This window comes from Miscanthus floridulus, unplaced genomic scaffold, assembly GCF_019320115.1.
Source record: "Miscanthus floridulus cultivar M001 unplaced genomic scaffold, ASM1932011v1 os_2757, whole genome shotgun sequence".
NCBI lineage: Eukaryota > Viridiplantae > Streptophyta > Magnoliopsida > Poales > Poaceae > Miscanthus > Miscanthus floridulus.
In genome coordinates, this window is record NW_027098491.1 from 11,928 (window position 1) to 22,262 (window position 10,335).

The window sequence follows — 10,335 nt, forward strand, 5'->3', positions numbered from 1 at the left end:
CACTGATTTACCAAGGCGGGCCAGTTGCCCGCCTCAGTTAATAATAAAAAAACCCGTGGATAGGCCCGCCGAACCCATCCACGCGCCGCCGCCGCCGCTCGCAGGATCTAGCCTCCCCACCACCCGATCCGGCCTCCCCACCACCAGATCCAGCCTTCATAGAGCCACCATCATCGCAAGATCCGTCGGGGCGCATAGACCCCGCCCGGAGCCGCTGGAGAGGCCTGCTCGCCAAATCCACCGTCGCACTGGAGGAGGGGACCGGGCTCGCGCGCCGCCGGCGCTGGAGGAGGGGGCGAGCCTGCCTAGTTGTCATCGCTGCTGAGGCCGCGCCCGCATCCGCCTCGGGAGGGGAGCAGAGATGGGAGCCGCGCCACCCGCGCCGCCCATGCCTGTGGAGTGAGAGAGACAGAGGGAGAGGGAGTGAGAGAGAGAGGGCTGCGGCGGCGTGGGAGGGGCACCGCCGGGAGGGGAAGGGAGGGTGCGGGTGAGAGGAGGGAATGGAGGGCGTGGGTGAGAGGTGGGGCGTCGCTGGAATAGGGAGGGGAAGGGAGGGCACGGTTGAGTCTCCAACGCTCGGTGGAGAGTGCAGCTGGAAGATAGACAAGTAAGGGAGAGAGTGGATTTAACGTTTCATTTCATTATATAGTGTGACCTGATTTCTAGGCTTAGTGGGCTTCCTGGTGGGCTTGGCCATATTAACCGAGACGGGCCTTATAAGATTTTAACCCGTTTAATGGGGTCCCGCCTCGGTTAATAATTTTAACCGCCTCCGTAAATCGATTTTGCGAAGCGGTTTGATTGTGACCGCCTCGGTTAATCCCAGGCATAACCGAGGCGGTTTGAAATTCCTGCCCACCTTCGAGGTCCATTCCCAACGCCTCACATAAGTTTTTTCTGTAGTAATGCCGGTGGCATCATCTAAATATGTTCCCCTAAGTCAGAGGCATCAGAATCCAAAGCATTCTTTGTTGCTCTCGATGGAGAGGTCGTCAAAGGCATCGATAGTGCGAGTCAGACGACAAGGGCAGTGGAGGCAAGAATGAGCCAAGATCGCAGTGCGCCCCCAGGTAAAGAGGAGGAGGTGGCAAAGCACCGTGGCAGTGGAGGCATACAACGCGGCATGGATGCAATTTTATGCATATATATTGTGATAGCACACGGTGACAAATAGGTGGATATATAGTTGCAGTGGACTTCCAACACGAAGAAATTGTAGTGGCATCCGCATATTATACGTTGTGTGTGTTTCCTCGGCTGTAGCTTTATTATTTAAATAAAATTCTGCTTAGCTAGGGTCTAAGAATGTCTGAATCTTGGAGGTGGTGGATAGGGTTGTGGCAAATAAAGTGCAGCCTCGCAAATTATTAGGATATATATAAGCTAGCCAGAGCAGAAGAACGATGCAATATATGTGCATTTTATATATTCTCGGGAGTAGTTATTCCCATAATCAATAAATCACGTTGCGTAGTTTTTACATACTCATTTATTAGTTTGATTATGTTGACATACTAATATTAAGATACTCCAGATCTTTATTATGTGATTTTTTTTTTTCAAAAGAGCACATATTTTTTAATATATTATATAATACTATGATAGTAGCATATAAAATAAGTACAATCATATACTCTAAGTATACATACATACTTGTTATATATAGTACCCTAGATAGTCTAATATGATGATATACTCCATCTACATACACTTCGTCGGGCCATAAGAGTAACTACTCCCTGAGAGTAGACAGAGTATATCATCATACTAAACCATCCAAGGTAGTATGTATATCAAGTATGCAAGTATACGTATAGTATATGGTTATACTTTTTTTTATTATACTATGCAGTGGTATTTTAGTATATATTAAAAAGTATGGGCTCTTTTGAAAAAAAAATCGTGTACTAAGATTTAAAGAAAGGGAAAATTGGTTTCATAGCATCGAAAGATCACCGTATCCGGAAAATACCATCGAAATTTTGTCGCTCCGCAAAATACCATTGAAAGAATGCGACGTCACCTGGATATAGCATTCCATCACGGTCAAAGCAAACTCCGTCGCCTCCGTCAAGCTCCTCCGTTCTTTCTGAGGTGAGTGTATACTTTTCCAAATGGCACTAACACGGTGGGCCGGCACGGGCACGGCACTAAAAAGCACGGCCCAAGCCCGACCCGGCCCGACCTGCTTCGTGCCTGTGCCTTGGCACGGCCCGGCAGCAGTGCCGTGCCTGGGCTGCCACCTCGCCCCGCTAGCACGATCCAGGCACGGCACGGCTACAGGCCGGCACGGCCTTGGCATGGATCCAACAAAGGAGGGCCGTTGATCCCCTCCCCCAGATCCTTCATGACCGTTGGATCCGACCGTTGGATGGGTCGGCTATATAAGCCAACGCCCCCACGCCGCCCCGTATCGACGAAACCCTAGCTCATTTGTTTCCAGCTCCCTCTCTCTCTTGTCTCTCGCTCTAACCTCTGCGAGCGGCTCTCTCCTCTCTTCGTCTCCCTCTCTGGTGGTGTCTCCTCTCTTCTTCTTGCCCTCCGATGGCATCTAGAGCCACTGCTGGACGGCACGGGCACATGGCACGGCCTCGTCTTGATCTCACCCCATTGATGTAGCCTTGTCCGTCCACCTCATCATCTCATTCGTCACCGTCGTCGACCTCGCCGGGCCCCCAGCAACTCTGGTGCTCCGGGATGTCGGTAAGTTGAGCTTTGCTCCCCTCCAGATCTGGCTCTTCCTTCCTTATCCCCTCCTAGATCTCGATCTGATGTGCTCCCTCCTGTAGGTCCCCTCTTGATTCGCATCCGTCGAGGAACCAGAGGGCCGGATCCCGCGTCGTCGACGTCGCCGGCGTTCCCGGTGCTCCGGCCGCCAAGGTACTTGTAAACCCTAACCCTAACCCTAACCCTAACCCTAACCCTAACCCTAACTAGATCTGCTACTGATTCTTTGTTTATGTGTGAAGCCGTTGAGGAACCGGGCGCCGGCGAGTGACGATGGCCCGCTCCTCCGACGAGACCGTTGAGGTCAGCGCCAACGATGAGAGGTGGATGTGCGGCTAGCCGAAGATGACAACGAGGATGACCTACGCGAGGACGCTGCGGAGCTGTCGGCCGTGATGGCGGCAGCAATGATGCAGCAGGGGGCAAAGAAGAAGAAGGAGAGGATGACAACGACGACAAGCGCTCACGTCCTTCTACCTCGGCTGTGTGGCTCGATTTCGAGAAGTTGTTCAAAAAGGTCCCAAAGGTAAGAAGATCAGGTATGCCCGCTCGCTGCATCCACTGCAATAAGCAATTACTCTGCTCTCTCTAGTGGTGGCACTGGTCACCTCACTCGTCATAGGGACAAATGTGTTAAGAGGCGTGAGAAAACTCGCATGACTCAGTCTCAGATATCTTTTAATCCTGATGGTAGTATGCGTACTTGGGAGTACTGTTCCTATTGTTGCTCGCACGGAACTGGTTCGATTGCTTTCTAGACCTTGATGTGCCTATCTGTATGGGTGAAACTGATGCTTTTTATGATTACATTAGAAATGCTCATAATCCAAAGTTTGTTCCTGTCTCTAGACAAACCACCACTAGAGACATAGTCAAATACTTCACTGATAAAAGACTAAGCTTGTTGAGACTCTTAGTTCATCTGCTATAAATTGTGTTTGTCTTACCTCTGATATTTGGTCTGGTAATGCCAAAGAGGACTATCTTAGTGTGGTTGCTCATTACATAAATCCTGATTGGCAACTAGAGAAGAGGGTGCTTGGTCTTGTGCTTATTGATGTGTCCCACAGTGGACCAAAACATTGCTTGAAAGGGTTATATCTGTGCTTGCTGATTATGGTTTGACTAAAAAGGTCTTTGCTGTTACTTTGGATAATGCCTCACCTAATGTTTCTGCCATGCGTACCACTTAGGCATGTACTGTCTAAATATCTTGGTATTGAAGTACCCCCTGATAATGATAGAAATGAAACTGATAATGCAGTTAGTAACTTTGTTCATGCATCAGCGCTGTGCATGTCATATCATAAATCTGATTGTTAAGGAGGCCCTTAATGCTCTTCAGCCTTTGATTGAAACATTTAGAACTGCAATATCATTTCTGAACTCATCTAACTAGAGAATTGCTGCATACAAAAGTTACTGTATTGCCACTGGTGTTTAGACCTAGGAAATTTCAGCTGGACATGGAGGTAAGGTAGAATTCTACATATCTGATGCTCAAGCATTTGTTTCCTCACCAGACTCCTTTCACTACTTTCATGCATGCTCACTATCCTAGGGGTGAAGGTGGTCAGTTGCTTTTTAACTGATGAATATTGGGCTGTTGGACAAAAAGTATTTGAATTTCTTGAATTGTTTTATGATGCTACTGTTGCTTTGTCTGGTGTGTACTATCCTACATCTCCACTTATGATTCATTATCTAGTTAAGATTGCTATACACCTAAAAAACTATGGTAATGACACTCACCTCAGACATGTGATTCAACCAATGATAGACAAATATAATAAATACTGAAGGGATATTCCTTTGCTATATTCTTTTGCATTCATCTTGGATCCTAGAGCTAAAATGAAAGGTTTCAGCAGAGTACTGAGGAGGTTGGGTAGCCTTACCAGTACATCCTATGAAACTTACCAGCTTGCCACTAGAGCTCGACTAACTGATGTTTACAATAAGTATGAGGAGAAATTTGGATCTGTTAGGTTGAGGAGGACTGTCCCTCCTAACCTGTCTGGTAAGAAAAGGTCTGCTTGGGATGAGATTTATGATGATGATGAAGGTGATTGTTCTGTAGGTGGTATCCATCCTCTATCTGGTACTCTTAATCTGTCTAGACATACCTCTGCAACTGCCCTGCTGCATGCTGCAAGTTCTTCTAATAATAATACTTCTGAACTAGTTTCCTACTTGACTGTGACACTGTTAGCCAGTTAGATGATGATTTTAACCTGTTGAACTGGTGGCATGAGCACAAACTCACTTATCTAGTTCTGTCAATCATGGCTAAAGATATTTTAACTGTTCCTGTTTCTACCATATCTTCATAGTCCACTTTTAGTATGACTGGCAGGATAATCGAGGAGCGGCGGAGGAGGCTGAAGGCTGAGATGGTGGAGATGCTCACCTGCATCAAAGACTGGGAGGCAGCAGAGGCAAGGATGCAGCACAATGTGGAAGACCAGGAGCTTGAAGAAGCATTTGAAAAACTTTATCTTAATTAGTTGTCTTAGTTATCATTTATGTACTGGACTGTAATATGCTAGACTTATGAACTTTGATTTAAGGACAATGAACTTAAAAGGAGCCGGGCTGTACTCTTTTTTCCCTGTCTAGGGTTTCTCACAAGAGTGAGTTTTACCTAGACAGGTTTTAATGAGGCAGCCATTGCACTAAAGCTCTAATAAAATTTTATTTTGTTCTCTCTAGTCTGTTTCTGTGTTTGTGATCTTCTGAAGTTTCTGTTAAAGTTTGAACTTGTATCTCTGTTGTCAAAGTGTGATCTTCTAAAGTTTGAAGTATTGTATAAGTTTCTGTTAAAATTCTGAAGTTTCTAAGGTGTTTGGCACTTTTAGTGCCAGTGCTGGCACGAGCACTACGGGCTGCCATGCCCAGTGGCCACGGCACGGCACGCCTAAGCCATGATAGTGCCATGCCTGGGCCGCCGAGTCGGCCATGGCGGCACTATCAGGCATGGGACGGCTAACATGCCGTGCCGCGTAGTGCCGTGCCTGGCCGTGCCCATGCTAGTGCCGTGCCCGACGGCCCGTTTGGGCCATATATAGGTGAGTGTGGCCGCTGCCTCTCCTCCAGGTGGGACTCGCTCCAACTGCTGTCGCTCTAGAGGGAAGAGAGCCGAGTGGTCCTCCGTGCTGGGCCGCACGTCGACTCCCGGTGCGGGGAGCTCCGGGCAGAAAGAGTGGTAGCGGGCAGGCCCTGGTGCCGTGGGCGGCGAGCTTCAGCGTCTGACTGCTGCAGGGGGTGGAATCGCGGGCTGGTGCGGGTGCAGCTTCCGGTGGAGGCATATTTGGCGAGCCAGGGCGAGCGGCGGTAGCGCTGGAGCGCTCGGCGGCAGCATGCGAGGCAAAGCAACAGGCGCCGGGCTTGAGCTCCGAGCCCCCCTAAGACTCCGCGCCATTTGGGTCGTGGGGCGTGCATGCTCGCGTCGGTGCTGGACATGAAGAAGGCCTCGACGGGCTGCTTCATCGCGAGAACCCCGGCACGACGGTGCCTTGACAGCGAACGCGAACCGGCCTCGTCACGTAGCGCATCAGGCCGCTGTTGAGCCCCGACGCCATGCTGGACACGGTGAGCAGCAGCTGCTTCACATACTCGCAGCCGGCGGCATGTTTTTGCTCTTCATCGCCAGCGCCGTCCATCGGCTGCTCCTCGTTGTCGTAGCCGTCTTCGCGGCTACTGCCCAGTGGGCGACGGCCTCCGCCGCGCCGTCATGGCTTGGGCACAAGCAGATAGTAGAGCACCTCGAGCAGGTGTGCGTTCTTGCTGACTTCAATCGCGGGGGAACGTGTCCACCATCTTGAACGGGCAGAGCTCCTTCATGACCCCGGGTTGACCATCCGCGGGAGCAGCTCGCCGGGGTACGCGCACTGGGGCTCGAGGATCCTTGGAGGAGGAAGAGAAGAGCGGGACTTGGTTCTCGAGCATGAGCATGTCGCGGAGGATGAGGGTGTGCGCCGACTTCATCCCGCGCGAAGTCAACGAGGTGCTGCATCCTCGACGACACCCTCCGCAGAGCCTTGCCGTTGCCGTTGCTGTCGTCACCGGTCTGCTCTATCCCTCTGGAGCGGCAGCCGTTGGAGCAGGTCCCACCTGAGGAGAGGCAAGCGGCTGCACTCAGCTTAGGAAGGAGAAGGAGAGGAGCTTGACGGAGGCGGCGACGTTTGCACCAAACGTGACGGAATGCTATATCGTAGGAGACGTCGCCATTCTTGGATGGTATTTATTGGAGCAGCAAAGTTTTGATGGTATTTTCCGGATATGGCGATCTTTCAATGCTATGAAACCAATTTTCCCTTAAAGAAACTACTAATTAATAGTACGTAACGCGGATGGGAAGGTAAGCTACTAGCTTGGAGCGAGAATATTCTATCTCCGTTGTGTTTGTGGCAGTTAAGTTAGTTGGTGCGTGTGTAGAATGGCGACCCATGCACGCACGGAAAGAGAAGCAGCCAGCAGCCAGGTTGACGCTTGCGTTACACATTTAAATTGCAGTGCTCTGCTTTGCTTTGCATGGAGGAAAGAGGGAAGTAAGAGAACACCTTTTACTATCAATCCCACAAAGTAGCTTTAGCTCCTATATATAATCTATATGTGCAAGTTACTACGACTGTACTCATCAGATTGCTGCATGCATGTTCAGATTGAGACATGTTAATTTGCAGCTGGATTGCTATATGGTGCAAGTTACTACCGATCCGTTAACGACATGCGCTGCATTGCCATGTTCCGCTCGAAATTATCAGCCGTACCGTTTCAGCGAAATAACAGTATTTCTCTCTCACAACAAATCAGCATCAGCATCAGCCATTTTTTCCGGCCAGACGAACACAAGCTTCTGCCCCCGGTTGCTTGTATTGCATTGCAGGCATTTGGTTGCGTACCCTGTTGGGGCTAGCAGTTCCTTAGCTTTGCTTGCCCCCGGCCGGGCCGGTTTAATTGGAAGGAATGAATAGTAGCGGCCGAGACGTACGCAAGCACACGTCGTTCGTTCCCAACATATGAAGCCATCCATCGAGCGATCGAGCAATTCCGGTCGGACCCGCAAGGAAATAAACGACATATGCTTGTTCCTTCTATCTATCTATGTCCGTCCGTCCGTCCGTCCATTAACGGCAAGTACTACATAAACATGATATATATATATACAGCATCGCATCGATCTGCTTTGCCGCCAGAGCATCAGACATTGATGTACAGCTTTAGCTTCTTCTTCTTCTTCGTAGCTTCCATTGCATTGAATTCCATTCCTAGCTAGCAGCTACAGGGAAACGTGCGCTAACAAAGCACTTGTTGCTTCATTAGATAGGTAGCCAGGCCAGACCAGCAGGAGGAGGAAAGAATAAGAGATAGAACATTCGTTCATCGATCGAGAATAAGATCTAGGAAGCAGCAGCTAGCACGCAGCCAGCAATCAATCCATCGACATGACGACAGGTGCGATGAGAGAGATCGTCTTCTTCGACGTAGAGACGACGGCTCCGTCGGCGGCGGGGCGGTGGTGGCTGCTGGAGTTCGGCGCCATCCTGGTGTGCCCCAGGAAGCTGGTGGAGGTGGGCAGCTACGACACCCTCATCCGCCCGGGCGACCCTCTCCGTCGCCGTCACCAGGCGATTCACGGACGTCGAGGCCATCGCGTCGGCGCCGCCCTTCAAGGACGTGGCCGACAAGATATTCGACATCCTGGACGGTACGTAAGTACGTTTCTTTCTTTCTTGTTGCATGCATGGCATTGGTGCTACATATGCATGCATTCTTAATTAGCTGCCTGATCGATGAGATGATGGAATTACTAATATAAATATGGAACTCCTGCCTGGCTCTGGCCTCTGGCTGCAACGCAACAACATCCTATCCAGGCCGCGTGTGGGCTGGGCACAACATCCAGCGCTCGACTGCCCCCGCATCCGCGAGGCCTTCGCCGACATCGGCCGCCCCCGCCCCGGAGCCCGCCGGCGTCATCGACTCCCTCAACGTCCTGGCCGCGGAGTTCGGCCGCCGCGCGGGGGACCTCAAGATGGCCACGCTCGCCACCTACTTCGGCATAGGCAAGCAGAAGCACAGGAGCCTGGACGACGCGCGCATGAACCTCGAGGTGCTCAAGCACTGCGCCACCGTCCTGCTGCTCGAGTCCAGCCTGCCCGACGTCCTACGCACGCAGCAGGCTCGCCAAGCCGATGGCGCCGCGGTCACCAGGAGGATGGCGGCGCACCGCGCCACCGTCACCACAGCGGCACCGGCGACGATCACCGTCACCTCGTCCTCCTCTTCTACGACGGCGCCGCCTAAACATGTGCAGCACCACCGGGACCGGCGTCTTGTCGCAGACCAAGCTGCCGTTTACTCCGGTGCGCCACCAAGCGCCGCCACGCCCGGCAGCACCAGCAACTGCACCCTACGGCAACCCCCACCCCCTGCGGCAAGCGGAATAGCCTGGGCAAGGTGGTGCCGAGGGCCGTCGCCCAGCAAAGCTGCTGCTGCTCCATTGAGTACTAGCACAAGCAGGCGCCCGGTGACGGCGACTGCAGCGACGACGCCCTTCCACATGATCCTCAGGCACTCCAGGGCCATCCTCAGATGAGGGATCCGTCTTTCTTTCTTCTTGTGGATGATCGATGATGACGGATATGCTTATTAGCTTAGCTACGGAGAAGAAGATTGAGTTTCCGGAATTATTATTGTTTCGGCTCAAATCTGTCTTTTCCTAGCTGTAGCTCAAGCGACCATGCACACTATTACTACAACCAACAGACTGAAGATTCATCGACTAGCTAATTGGATCTTCCATTCATTCCTAGCTTGGATTTTCATTCCATTCAATTGTACAGTTCATCGATTTGATTTCATCCACGCACCTTAGTTTAACTGACTCCGTCAGATTTAGTTGTATAGTTTGGTGTTGTATAGTTAACATAACATGTCATTCGACCACTTCATTTGTATAATTTACTCTGAATAATTGCTTCATTTGTATAAACTACTCTGAATAATTGTTTCAGATGCTCTGTTCTCGGCTGCACATACGTGAAGGACTCCAGTTTGGGATAATTGTTGCAAATGCTCTGTTCCCGGTGCACATACGTGAAGGATTCCAACATGATCCGTGGACAGTACCAATAACAACAGATTCTTCCATCTCAAAGCTTACGGCATCAGATGCGCATGCTTTTGTGCATATCACCAAGAAATAGATAATAAATAAATCAAATAACGATTGCTGCAGCACCGTCAAAATGAGCGCGGCACGACAGAAAACGACCTAATAAGAAGACCACCCGCTTTCAAAGCTGCTACTACTCCCTCCATTCCAAATTACAAGCCGTTCTGGCTTTTCTAGGTGTCTAGAGAAGTCTGAACGACTTGTAATTTAGAAAAGAGGAGTACATTCTTGGCAGCATCCTCAGAGCCTCGGCAAGTGACAATGAACGCATGGCAAACATAACTGAAGATGCATTTCAATTTACATCCAAATGCATGACGGTATTTACATGACACCGACATATGGACCCATCCAACCTTACTACATTTAGCAGACACATCCAACATCTAGTACATACACCGGACACCTCCATCTATATTTACATCCGA

General features: G+C 50.4%; 1 pseudogene; it reads left to right on the plus strand.

The window, feature by feature from the left end:
• The first annotated feature begins 8,105 nt into the window (after nt 1-8,105).
• LOC136535395 (protein NEN4-like) lies at nt 8,106-9,328 on the plus strand (annotated as a pseudogene).
• Nucleotides 9,329-10,335: the final 1,007 nt, after the last annotated feature.